Source organism: Carcharodon carcharias, chromosome 17 (assembly GCF_017639515.1).
Source record: "Carcharodon carcharias isolate sCarCar2 chromosome 17, sCarCar2.pri, whole genome shotgun sequence".
NCBI lineage: Eukaryota > Metazoa > Chordata > Chondrichthyes > Lamniformes > Lamnidae > Carcharodon > Carcharodon carcharias.
In genome coordinates, this window is record NC_054483.1 from 59,792,311 (window position 1) to 59,805,397 (window position 13,087).

At 41.5% G+C, this 13,087-nt stretch overlaps 1 protein-coding gene across 3 annotated transcripts in view; it reads left to right on the top strand.

Moving 5' to 3' along the window:
* The first annotated feature begins 2,594 nt into the window (after window positions 1–2,594).
* stambpl1 (STAM binding protein-like 1) overlaps window positions 2,595–13,087 on the top strand; it is a 65,062-nt gene continuing 54,569 nt past the window's right edge. Inside the window, exon 1 of one of the 3 annotated variants that reach the window (XM_041209464.1) lies at window positions 2,595–2,869. The gene's annotated coding sequence lies outside the window, so the exon portion shown is untranslated. Of the gene's footprint in view, window positions 2,870–3,335; window positions 3,429–13,087 lie in introns of those variants that run through there. The other 2 variants (XM_041209462.1, XM_041209463.1) reach the window with 2 other exon arrangements.

The window sequence follows — 13,087 nt, forward strand, 5'->3', positions numbered from 1 at the left end:
TGTTTCGGGTTGTGTTATTAGAGTTTACTGGGTGTGTTATTAGAATTTAGGGTGTGTGTGTTATTAGAGTTTACTGGGTGTGTTATTAGAATTTAGGATGTGTCTGTTATTAAAGTTTACAGGGTGTGTTATTAGAATTTAGAGGATGTGCGTTATTAGAGTTTAGGAGGGTGTGTTATTAGAATTTATGGTGTGTGTTATTACAGTTTAGGGGGTGTGTGTTATTACAGTTTAGGGAGTGTGTGTTGCTAGAGCTTATGGGGCGAGTTATTAGAGGTTAGGGGTGTGTGTTATTTGAGTTTACGGGTTGTGTGTTATTAGAATTTAGGGTGTGTGTTATTAGACTTTATGGTGTGTGTTATTACAGTTTGGGGGGGGGGTGTGTGTTATTAGAGTTTATGGGGTCAGTTATTAGAGTTTAGGGGGTGTGTGTTATTACAGTTTATGGGGTGTGTGTTACTAGAGTTTAGGGGGTGTGTGTTATTAGAGTTTGGGGGTGTGAGTTATTAGAGTTTAGAGATTGTATGTCATTAGAGTTTACGGGGTGTGTGTTATTAGAATTTAGGGGGTGTGTTATTTGAGTTTATGGTGTGTGTTATTACAGTTTAGGGGGTGTGTATTACTAGAGTTTATGGGGCGTGTTATTAGAGTTTAGAGGGTGTGTTATTACAGTTTATGGGTTGTGTTATTAGAGTTTATGGGGTGTGTTATTAGAGTTTAGAGGGTGTGTGTTGCTAGAGTTTATGGGGTAATACCATTAGGGTTTCGGGAGGGGTGTGTTAATAGGCTTTAGAGGGTATGTGCTATTATAATTTAGGGGATGTGTCTTATTAGAGTTTACAGGGTATGATATTAGGGTTCAGAGGGTGTGTGTTATTAGAATTTAGAGGGTGTGTGTTACTAGAGTTTACAGGGTGTATTATTAGAGTTTATAGGATGTGTTATTAGAGTTTAGGGGGTGTGTGTTACTAGAGTTTACAGGGTGTATTATTAGAGTTTATGGGATGTGTTATTAGAGTTTAGGGGATGTGTGTTACTAGAGTTTACGGGGTGTATTATTAGAGTTTATGGGATGTGTTATTAGAGTTTAGGGGGTGTGTGTTACTAGAGTTCATGGGGCTTGTTATTAGAGTTTATGGGATGTGTTATTAGAGTTTAGGGGTTGTGTGTTACTAGAGTTTATGGGGTGTGTTATTAGAGGTTAGAGGGTGTGTGATATTAGAATTTATGGTGTGTGTTAATGGAGTTTAGGGGGTAAGTGCCATTAGAATTTAGGGGGTATGTGTTATTAGAATTTACAGGGTGTTTTATTAGAGTTTGGTGGTGTGTGTTATTATGCTTTAGAGGGTGTGTGCTATTAGAGTTTAAGGGGTGTGTCTTGTTAGAGTTTATGGGGTGTTTATTAGTGTTTAGGGGATATGTGCTATTAGAAGTAAGAGGCTTGTGTGTTAGTTAGGTTCAGGGTGTGTGGGTTTAGGGTGTGTGTGTGTTATTAGAGATTAGGGGGTGTGTGCTATTACAGTTTATGGGGTGTGCATTATTAGAGTTTAGGGGATGTGTGTTATTAGAATTTAGGAGGGTGTGTTAGTTGGGATCAGGTGCTGTGTGTTACTAGGGTTTAGGGGGTGTGTTATTAGAGTTTATCGGGTGTGTGTTATTAACGTTTACGGGGTATGTGGTATTAGAGTTGGGGGTGTGTATCAGTTGGGTTTAGTGTGTGTGTTATTAGAGATTACTGCGTGTGTTATTAGACTTTAATGGGTATGTGTTAGTTGGGTTCGTGTTATTAGGGATTAAAGTGTGTGTTTTATTGGGGTTCAGGTGTGATATTAGAGTTTATGGGGTGTGTTTGTTGGGTTTAGCGGGTGTGTGTTATTAGAATTTAAGGAGTGTGCGTTAGTTGGGTTTATGCGGTGTGTTTTATTCAGGTTTGGGAGTGTGTGTTATTAGTATTTAGTGTGTGTGTGTTATTAGGTTATGGTGGTGTGTGTTATTAGAATTTACGGGGTGTGCATTATTAGAGTTTAGGGGTTATGTGCTATTAGAATTTAAGGGATGTGTGTTAGTTGGGCTCAGGGGTGTGTGTTATTAGGGTTTAGGGGATGTTTTTTATTAGAGTTTAGAGCTTGTGTGTTATTAGGGTTTCAGGGTGTTTATTATTTGGGTTTAGGGGGTGTATGTTATGGGAGTTTACGGGGTGTGTGTTATTAGAGTTTAGAGGTGTGTGAGTTATTAGGGTTTAGGGGATTTTTTTATTAAGAGTTTAGAGCTTGTGTGTTATTAGGGTTTCAGGGTGTTTATTATTTGGGTTTAGAGGGTATATGTTATGGGAGTTTAGGGATGTGTGTTATTAGGGTTTAGGGGTGTGTGTTATTAGGGTTTAGGGGATGTGTGTTATTAGAGTTTAGGGGATGTGTGTTATTAGAGTTTAGGGGTGTGTGTGTTATTAGAGCTTAGGGTTTTGTGTTATTAGAGTTTAGAGGTGTGTGTGTTTTTAGGGTTTAAGGGGTATGTGTTCTTTAGGTTTCGTGGGTGTATGTTATTTCAGTTTGGGAGGTGTGTGTTAGTTGAGTTCGGGGGTGTGAATAAAGCGACGGATCATTTGTAGAGGGGTCACACCTCTGAGATGCTGTCTAGTATGGTATCAAATTCTTGGGTTTCTGTAGCCTGAGGTTGATGGGAGGCGCTGTGATTGAGGAATCGGCACTGGGACTGAACTCCAGCCGCTGCCGAGCTTATTGTGGAGCGGATACAATGTAGCTGCTGATGCGGCAGCGACTTCCAGCAGCTCCCGAATGATTTGATCGGGGAAAGCGCTGAATAGCCTGGGCTTGGCCTGGCCAATACACCCGCTGCTGGGCTGTTCCGGGTAAGGGACATCTATCCTTCCTACATCCATCCGTCTATATCTGTATTGGGATTGAAGTGTGCGGGCGGTTTCAGTAATGGGGGAGCGCAGCCGATCTCGGGTTGGACTTTCTTCCGATGTATAACATAGTCAATAATAATTTTATTGTTATGTTTTTAAATGAAACTCCTAAATAATTCCACAAGTGATTTTTTAATGTTGAGGAATATGTTGTTTGGTTCAAAGATACGAGAACTATTGATTAAACTCTCAGGTTCAGAAAGAAAACATTTTAAATTCTGCTACCATTATATAGGGGAACAGTTGGAGGGATTGGCTAGAGCGGGCTGGAGGTTAACTTTCATGTCCTCCTTTCCCTGTGGAAAGGGGAGGGGAAAAACGCCCCAAACAACCCATCTTTTATTGCGGTGGCTGTGCAACGAGAGGTCTCCTATTAAACGGCGACCTGATTCAAAAACTGTTAATGCATTCACAGAAATCTGAGCACATTTCAGATATCTTTGTGTGTGAAGTCCATCTATTTCGGAAGGATTTTATTTCTAAAAAATGTAGTTTCCAAGTAAGTTGACGATATGAGAGTTGTATACTATATGGTTGCTAATGTTCGTTTTGTCCTTTTTAGTCACTAGATTAGATCAAAATCAGACATTTAGGAAGGATGCCACCAATGCCACGTGACGTCGAACAGGAACTATTGTAAATTTTACGATCTCAAATGTCCTCGGTTACATTGTACAGGATAAAGATTAGAATGTCTTCCTGTGAGATTTCTGTTCAGATTCCCCCTTTTCTGCCCCTCTGAGTGTCCCTCTCCTGAGGCCATGGTGGATTTTAATATGGAGAGTTCAGTCTGGCTCTGGAAGGAGTAGTAAGTTGTAAAAACAAGCTTGAACTGTGAGGTGACCTTTTGTTTCTCAATAGGAGTGGCAAACATGCGTCATTCTGGCTTTGCCTCTGTCTTGTTTGTAGATGAAATCTATTGTGTTTAGCTGATTGTTGAAGGTTGATTACCTCGTGTGCAAGGCAGTGTTTTTCAGCACTTTACCGCAAGTAAAATCTCTGAGAGGAAGAGGAAGCAGCATTTCCATGCTCATTGTGCTAGTTGTGTAAATGAAGGTTACGTGTGTATAATACATGTACGTGTGTTCAACTTTTAAGTTGATGCTTGCAAGTAATCCTGCAGGTGCATTATAGTTGAAGCACATCATTGCATCTTTTAAGGAAAAAGCAGACTATGCAAGGCATAGAAGAGAGTATGGTAGTCAGATTAGTTTTAAATTATTATAGCAAAGATACAGCACATACATGAGGGGCCGAATGGCCTCTTGCATTGTAACCATGGCTCTGTGAAAAATGGCCCAGGGTTAAATTAATTAAATTGATTCAGAATCAGTTAGTTTACCAGAATCTTCCCTATTAAAGAGAGTGAGGAATATATGTTGCATGTAAAGATATAAGACAGTGGAAACAAATTCAGTGCAAATAAGCATGTTGATTGAATCCTGTGTGAGAGAAATTTTGTAAGACATAGCTAAGTACTGATCTATGCCACGAACATACTTTATAATGATTTGAAAAATATGACTAGATCTAATGGAAATTACTTTAAAGTAGAATTATTTCATGTGGAGAGGTTTTCAGTTCTCTTTGGAGGGCTTTATATATAATCCAGTGGGAAGTAGGATTTAGACCTTATTTGCATTGTTTTTCTAGCTAGTTTTAAAAATATAGTATCCATGATTACAGTGCATTTATATTTGTGTTTGTACTTGTGAATTATAACAGTTGAAATATTGGTTGCAATCTGATTTAAATTGAAAGGGTGCTAAATGTAAGCATGAGAATTTATGTACATTTAATGTTTCAAACTACCATAGAGCATATAAGTCAACAGTGTGTCAAAAGACCATAAGTACATTGACCCTATATAGATAATTATTTTAAACTTCACCAACATTTTACTAAGACTGCTTCAATTGCAGCATGTTATTATTAAATGTGAGATGTCTTAGAAAATAATGAAGGGACCAGAATTTGTCAAATGCTCTTTTGGCCCAGTTTGTATCCCAGATCTTCTTCAACCCCACCTACTACAAAGCAAAACTATTCATAAGCTTGAATAAAGAAAAGACAAGCAGAAATCCAAGGGCACAGATAAAGTACCTAAGAGTAGGAAGCTGGCTGGCACAAGGTTACTACTTTACCTGTTCATGCTGCCTTCTTCTGTCTGCAATCTGTAATAAGCCTAAATGAAATGAGTTTGGGTGGTCTCAATTTAGTTCCTACAAAGTGTATGAATCAGGGATCTTATATAAAAGCTGTTTGTGCTGGGTGGGTTTTCATATGCTCCCTGCCATCTCCCCACTTCTGAAAGTGTTGACTCTGTAGGGCTACAGGGTTGAGTACCTCACTCAAGTGGCCTTTTTATGTGTGTGAATCCAGAGTGAGGGTCAACAGGCTGTTAGACTTGGAGATCACTGCATCTCTAGGTGCACATGCAAGCTGTAAGGAGGACACAAGGTTGCAAAGAGATTTAGACAGGTTAAGTGAATGGGCAACAAGGTGGCAGATGAAGTATAATGTGGGGAAGTGTAATATTACTCACTCTTGTAGTAAGAATAAAAAAGCAATATTTTTTAAACCTGTAAATGTTGATGTTCAAGGAGGCTGGGGTGTACTCATACAAGGAACACAGAGTGAGCAAAACATGTAGGTGCAGCAAGCAATGTGGAAAGCAAATAGCATTTTGGTCTTTCTTGCAAGGGGATTGGAGTACACAAATAAAGAAGTTTTGCTACAGTTGTATTGTGTTTTGGTGAGAGCACACCTGGAATACTGTGTGCAATTTTGGTTTCCGTAATCAAGGAAGTTGTATTGGAGGCCGTACAACAAAGGTTCACCAGATTGCTTTCTCGGATGAAAGGAGTTGTCCATTGATAAGAGGCTGAGTAAATTGGGTCTATTTTCTTTGGCATTTAGAAGAATGACAAGTGATCTCATTGAAACATATAAGATCCTGAAGGGACCTAACAAGGTAGACACTGAGAGGCTGTTTCCCCGGTTGGGGAATCTAGAACATGGTGGCGTAGACTCAGGATATGATTGATCACTTAGGACTGAGATGAGGAGAAATATCCTCACTCAAAGGGTTGTGAATCTTTGGAATTCTCTACCCCAGAAGGTTCCTCATTGAATTTAAGGCGAGATTGATAGATTTTGGTCTCTCAGGAAACCAAGGGATTATAGGGAGCAGGCAGAAAAGTGGATCGAAGCTGAACATCAGACATGATTGTGTTGATAAGCGGAGCAAGCTTGTTGAATTGTATGATCTACTCCTGCTCCTATTTCTTATGTTCTAATTCCCTTCTCACTGGCCATGTGCACTTTTCAGTGGGCTCATTGAACATAAATCAGGAGCACATACTGTGTGATTTTTTTTCCCATTTCCTATCGTAGGTGCTCTATGTCATTTATAGTGCCCAAACATCTAGCCTGGCTGAAATAAGGAAGTGACTTGGACCTTTTAATTTCTATGGTTTAGTGTTATATGTACTTGGTACAACTGGGGTTGTTCTCACTAGAGCAGAGAAGGTTAAGTTAGGCTTCCTTCAAAGATTTTTTGGGTTTTTTTGTTACTGTTTATCAGTTGTGTTACTTTCAGAGGGGCATTTATTTCCACTTGATTGGCAGCTTTCAGGTTGGATCAAAAAGTGCAATTCTGTAGCTGCACTAAAGGTAAGTTTGACAACTGGTGATATGATTTAAAGATATCTGCTCCCCACCTTTGCAGATTACATCTTGTTCAGTTCATCATTACTGATCACCGTTAACAACTTGGTAGCACCTTTGCAAGAGCTTAGGCTCAAGCCCCAGTTATGGACTTGAGCACCAAACCAAGACTGACGCTTCAGTGCAATAGTGAGGAGTGCTGCATTGTCAAAGGTGCTGTCTTTCAGCCGAAATACCAAAACAAGCCCTTTTCTGCTTATTCAGGTGGATATGGTGGATCTCATGGTGCTATTTGAAAGGCAGGAGAGTTCTCTCCATGTCCTGACCAACATTCTGCACTCGATCAGCACCACAAGAAAATATTGACTGGCTGTTCACATCATGTGCTGTTCTTGGAATCTGCAGTGTATGAGTTGGTAGCCACGTCTACAAAAATAAGAGGAGGTATATCTTGACTTTGATAGTGTAAAACGAGTGATAGTGAGTCAGCATCTTTTATGTCTTTTACGTCTTTTTGATTTTTCCGTTCATTGAAGCAAATGGAAATACAAATGTAAAATTGGCTGCTGACTCACTAGCAATCATTTTACACTTCTGCTCAAAGTAATAATCCACGTACTCCAGTGGCTTCTAAAATAGTTAATTGGCTGTGCTTTATGGCATCCTGATGGTGTGAAGTGGGCCAGTCAGGACTGGGTATTAAAATATACAGTATATACATAAACTTAAAGTGGACTGAAGGGGCATGATGGGATACTTGACATTCTAGAGATGAACATTAGTAGCTGCTCACAGCCTGTGTAAACACGAAAGAGATAAAGGAAGTATAATACCAGACAAGGCAGAGAGACCCAAGCCAAGAGACAAGGCAGAGAGACCCAAGCCAAGAGACAAGGCAACATCTGCATTTCATAATAATATAAAGGCAAAATACTGTGGATGCTGGAAATCTGAAACAAAAACAAAATCTGCATTTCATGTATTGCCTAGTTCACTGATTAGTTAAAAGAAATTCACCACTTGATGTATGTATTAGAATCAGTGATTACAGGCTGTTAACAAGGTCTAGCAGTAATGTTAAGAAGCAAGAATTATAAAAGGCTGTTGCAAACTGTAAACTTTTGAGACATTTCCCTTGGGTGACCCAGAAACTTCTCCCATGCTGTTTGAATAAAGATATTTACTTGAATCTCTCAGACACCAGTGTGGCTGTTTTTTTTCCACAGCAGGTGCCATGTAAATGACAGTTATTTAGTATATTTCTTCCTGTTCTCAGTGATTTTCAAGATATATTTCAGAGTTATTTTTATACCATCAATCAGTATTTTTTACTTTTTTATGTTTGATTTGGGAATATGAAAAGTTCACAAAGCAGTCAGAAAACAATTAGGTAGATAAAGAAACAACAAAATTAAATTACCAGAAATATAAAATGAAATTGTAAAATATTCTGCGGACTTATAAATAACAACAGCACTTGTAGTTCAATATTACCTTTAATGTAATAAAATGTTCCAAGGAGTGTTATAAAGCAAAATTTGATATTGAGCCATATAAGGACATATAAGGACAGATGGCCAAACACTTTGTCAAAGAGATAGGTCTTAAAAAGCATTTTAAAGCAGGAAAGAGAGAAAAAGAGGTGGAGGGGTTTAGAGAGGGACTTCCAAAGCTTAGGGCCTTTGAAGCTGAAGGCATAGCCAACAGTTGTGTTGAATGGCTACAGAAAAGTTGAAGAAGAATAAAACTGCACAGATCACCCTGCATTGACCTAGGCATTGGAAATGACAAAGACACGCACTGCCTGGTCAACCTTGTGCAGTCCTCCTCACTAACATCAGGGAAATTGTGCCAAAATTGGGAGAGCTGACCCACAGACTGGCCAAGCAACAGCTTTGCATGGTCATGTTCACTGAATCATACCTTATAGCAAATGTCCCAGACTCCACCATCATCCCTGGGTATGTCCTGTACCATTGGAAGGACAGACCCAACAGAGTCCTCAACATTGATCCTGGACCCCATGAAGTCTCATGGCATCAGGTCAAGCATGGACAAAGAAACCGCCTGCTGATTACCAACTATTGCCCTCCTTCAGTTGATGACTTGTTGCTCCCCCATGTTCAGCACCACTTATAAGACTCACTGAGGGTAGCAAAGACACAGAATATACTCTTGGTGGGACTTCAATGTCCATCACCAAGAGTGGCTCAGTAGCACCAGCTGAGCTGAGCTGGTCGAGTTCTGATGGACATACCTGTCAGAATGGGCCTGGAGCTGGTGGTGAGGGAACCAACGAGAGAGGAAAACCTACTTGACCTCACCCTCACCGATCTACCTATCATAGTTGCATCTGCTCATGACAGTATTGGCAGGAGTGACCATCACACAGTTCTTGTGGAGACAAGATCTGGCTTTCACATTTAGGGTACCCTCCCATCATGTTGTGCAAAATGGGAAAGGCACAGAACAAGTCTAAACTGGACACCCATGAGGCTCTGTGGGCCATCGGCAGAATCTATAACAATGTACCCCTCACTTGACCATTACCACCAGGAGAGCATTGCAGAAGCAGCACCATGCATTCCGAAAAATGAGGTGCCAATCTGGTGAAACTACAACACAGGACTACTTGAATGTTAAACAGCGGATGTAGCATGCAATAGACAGAGGTAAGCGATCCCAAAACCAACAGATCAAATCTAAGCTCTGCAGTCCTGCCACATCCATTCTTGGATCGTAATGGACAACTAAACAACCAACAGAAGGAGGAGGCTCCACAAACATCCCCATCCTCAATGATAGCAGAGCCCAGGATATCCGTGCAATAAGCAAGGCTGAAACATTTGGAGCTATCTTCATGCCAATTGGATGATCAATCTTGGTCTCTTTTTGATGTCCCCAGCATCACAGATGCCAGTCTTCAACTATATTATTCACTCTGTGATGTCAATAAGTGGCCGAAGACACTGGATACTGAAAAGGCCCTGGGACCTGACAACATTCTGGCAGTAATACTGAAAACGTGCTCCAGAACTAGTCACATCCCTAGCTAAGCTGTTCCAATACAGCTGCAACACTGGCATATACCCAACAATGTGAAAAATTGCCCAGGTGTGACCGGTACACAAAAGCAGGACAAATCCATCCTGCCAATTATGTCTCATCAGTCAACTCTCGACCATCAGCAAAATGATGAAAAGTGTTGCTGACAGTGCTATTGAGTGGCACTTATAAATAACTTGTTCATCAATGCCGAATTTGGTTTCCTTTAGAGCCACTCAGCTCTTGACCTCATTACAGCTTTTGTTTAAATGTGGAGAAAAGAGCTGAATTCAAGGGAGAGTGACTGCCCTTGACATAAGGGCAGTATTTGACCAAATGTAGCATCAAGGAGCCCTGACAAAGCCAAAGTCAGTGGCAATCGGGGGAAAACTCTCCACTGGTTGGAGTTATACTGAACACAAAGGAAGCTGGCTCTGGTTGTTAATCATCTCAGCCCTGGGATATGGCTTTAGGAGCATCTCAGGGTAGTGTCCTATGCATAACTATCTTCAGCTGCTTCACCATTGATCTTTCCTCCATCATGGTGAATGTTCACTCAGTGTTCAATACGATTCTCAACTTCTCAGATACTGAAGCAATCCTTTCCTGCATGAAGCAAGACCCGGACAACATTCAGGCTTGGGCTCATAAGTGACAAGTAACATTCACATCACAAGTACCAGGCAATGACAAGAGAGAATCTAACCATCTTCCTTGGACATTCAATGGCATTATTAATGCCAAATCCCCCACCATCAATACCCCAGTTACTGTTGATCAGAAACTGAACTGGACCAGCCATTTAAATATTGTGGCTACAAAGGCAGGTCAAAGGTTAAGAATTTTGCGGCAAAGGGCTTGCCTCTTGATTCCCCAAAATCTGTCCACCATCTACAAGGCACAAGTATTGAATTTAATGGAAAACTGCCCACTTGCCAGGATGAGCTCCAAGAACACCCAAGAAACTCAACACCATCCAGGACAAAACAGCTCACTTGACTGGCACCCCATTTATGACAACAAACATTTACTTCCTCCACCACAGTGGCAGCAATGTGTATCATCTATAAAATGCACTGCAGAAACTCAACAAGGTTCCTTTGACAGCACCTTCCAAACCTGTGTCCTCGACCACCTAGAAGGACAAAGGAAACAGACAGTAGAAACACCATGACTTGCAAATTCCCTTCCAAGCTACGCACCATCCTGACTTAGAACTATATCATCATTTTTTCACTGTTGCTGGGTCAAAAACCTGGAATTCCCTCCCTAGTGGCAATATGGGTGCACCAACACCACATGGCTCACCACCACCTTCTCAAAGACAATTAGGAATGAATAACAAATGCTGGCTCACATCCCATGAATGAATAAAAAGAACAGTGATGGAGCAAATAAAGTCTGAGATGCTCAAGAGGCCAGAGTTGGAGGAGCACAAATATCTTGAAAGGTTGTGGGACTGGAGGAGATTACTGAGCTAGGGAATGTCAAGGCCGTGGAGGAAATTGAGAACAAGGATAAAAACTTTAAAATTGAGGCATTGCTTAACCGGGAGCCAATGTAGGTCAGTGAGAGCAGAGGCGATGGATGAATGGCACTTGATTTGAATAAAGACATGGCCAGCAGAAGAAAAGTCATAATAGGGATGGGGCCATTCAGAGATACACACAGATAAACTCACAGATAATGATAGCAAAATGGATGAAGTATTTCATAATTACTTTGCAAGGGAGAAGGCTAACATGATAAGATATGACAGTGGAAGAAGAGACCAAAAAGAAAGATATTTAAGATAGAAAGAGGCAAAATAGTACACTTAGCAGATTGCACCCCTGGTCTTCATTGAATTTATCCATGCATATGAAAAGAATTTAGGGAAGAAAGAACAGAAACATTACGTACACGCAAGTACACGCTCATATATACGAATAAATAAATGGTGTATATAATTGCATATAATAAAATTATACGTAAATATATAAATAAATTAATTAGAAAAGAATTAGTGCCAGAGGACTGGTGGGCAGCTAATGTGATTGCTATATTTAAAAAGGGAAATAAAAGTCTAGGGAACTAAGGACCACTTAATTTAGCACTAGTGGGTAAGAGAGATAATTAAATCCTTCCTCAATAATCTTATAGAGATAACACCTAGAAACTGAAAACATAACAAACAATATTTGGCATGTATTCAAAAGGGAAGGTCATGCTTGAGCAAGCTTATTGAATTCTTTGAAGAAACATAATAGAGAGGCTAGATAAGGGCAGTAGACACAATGGGCGGAATTTTCCCAGATTTGCACTAAGTGAGATAACGGGTAGGTAAAATGACGTTTTACCCGCTGGCTGCGATGGCAGGTTTCCACGCCGCATCATTCCAAACCCGCTTCATTATTTATGGACTCCTGGGAAACATGCCGTTTCCATGGAGGGTGGGCTCCCATTTGCCTGCTGGCCATCACCCCACTGCTGTGTCACACCGGGTGCCATGTTTAAATCCAGCCGTAAGTACAATGCTCATTGCTTCCATCTCACCGTTGCTGCACAGGAGACATGGCCAGCAAAGGAAAAAAGACTGTAGCCCCCTGCTTCAATGACGGGTCCCTTGAGTGACTGCTGGATACCGTGGAGGCCTGCTGGGATGTCCTGCAGCCTCGCTCTGGCCGAAGGATGGGCAGCAACATGACCAATCCAACTTAGGAGGTGGTGGCAGCGGTCATCTGCACCAACGCCCTTCAGAAGAGGACAGCCAGCCAGTGCTGCAAGAGGATGAATGATCTCCACCGTTCCGCCAGGGTAAGTCATTATTCTCATCACTCTCAACCCTCATGCTCACAAACCCATCACACACCCACAGGGCCCTGCCAGTTCAAGGGACATGACCATTCACTCTCTCACACACAACTTCATTGTCCTCAACCCATCCATGGGACCACTCACCACCCACACAGGCCAGGCATCTGGCCCTGCAAGTGTCCTGTTTACACTTTCTCTATCTCTAGCCATGCAGGACAAGCTGGCACACAACAAGCAAAAGAGGTCACAGAACGGTGGACGAATGCCTGAAACCAAGGTCCTCACGGACTTTGGAAACTAAGCCATCCAGCTGGCCAACGAGGACCAGGACCGCTCCTGTGCTGATGGTGTGGTTGGCGCTGCTTTACCAAGTGAGGATCCAGCAGTGCAACATCCATTAGCCAACCATGCTGTGAGTGATGTTTCCTCTTTCACAGGCCACTGCCATGCACTAATTATCTCCCTTTGCTTTTGCAGGCACAGCCGACAGAGTCCATGACCCAGGGCCTCCAATCAAGCTCCGAAGAAACCTCTGAAGAGGAATCTGAAGGCACCCTCCCTGAAGTCCCATCACAGCGTTCACCCACACCCTCCACCAGCACAGAGACACACACCTCGGCGGGACCTAGCTTTAGAGTAGTCTCGGAA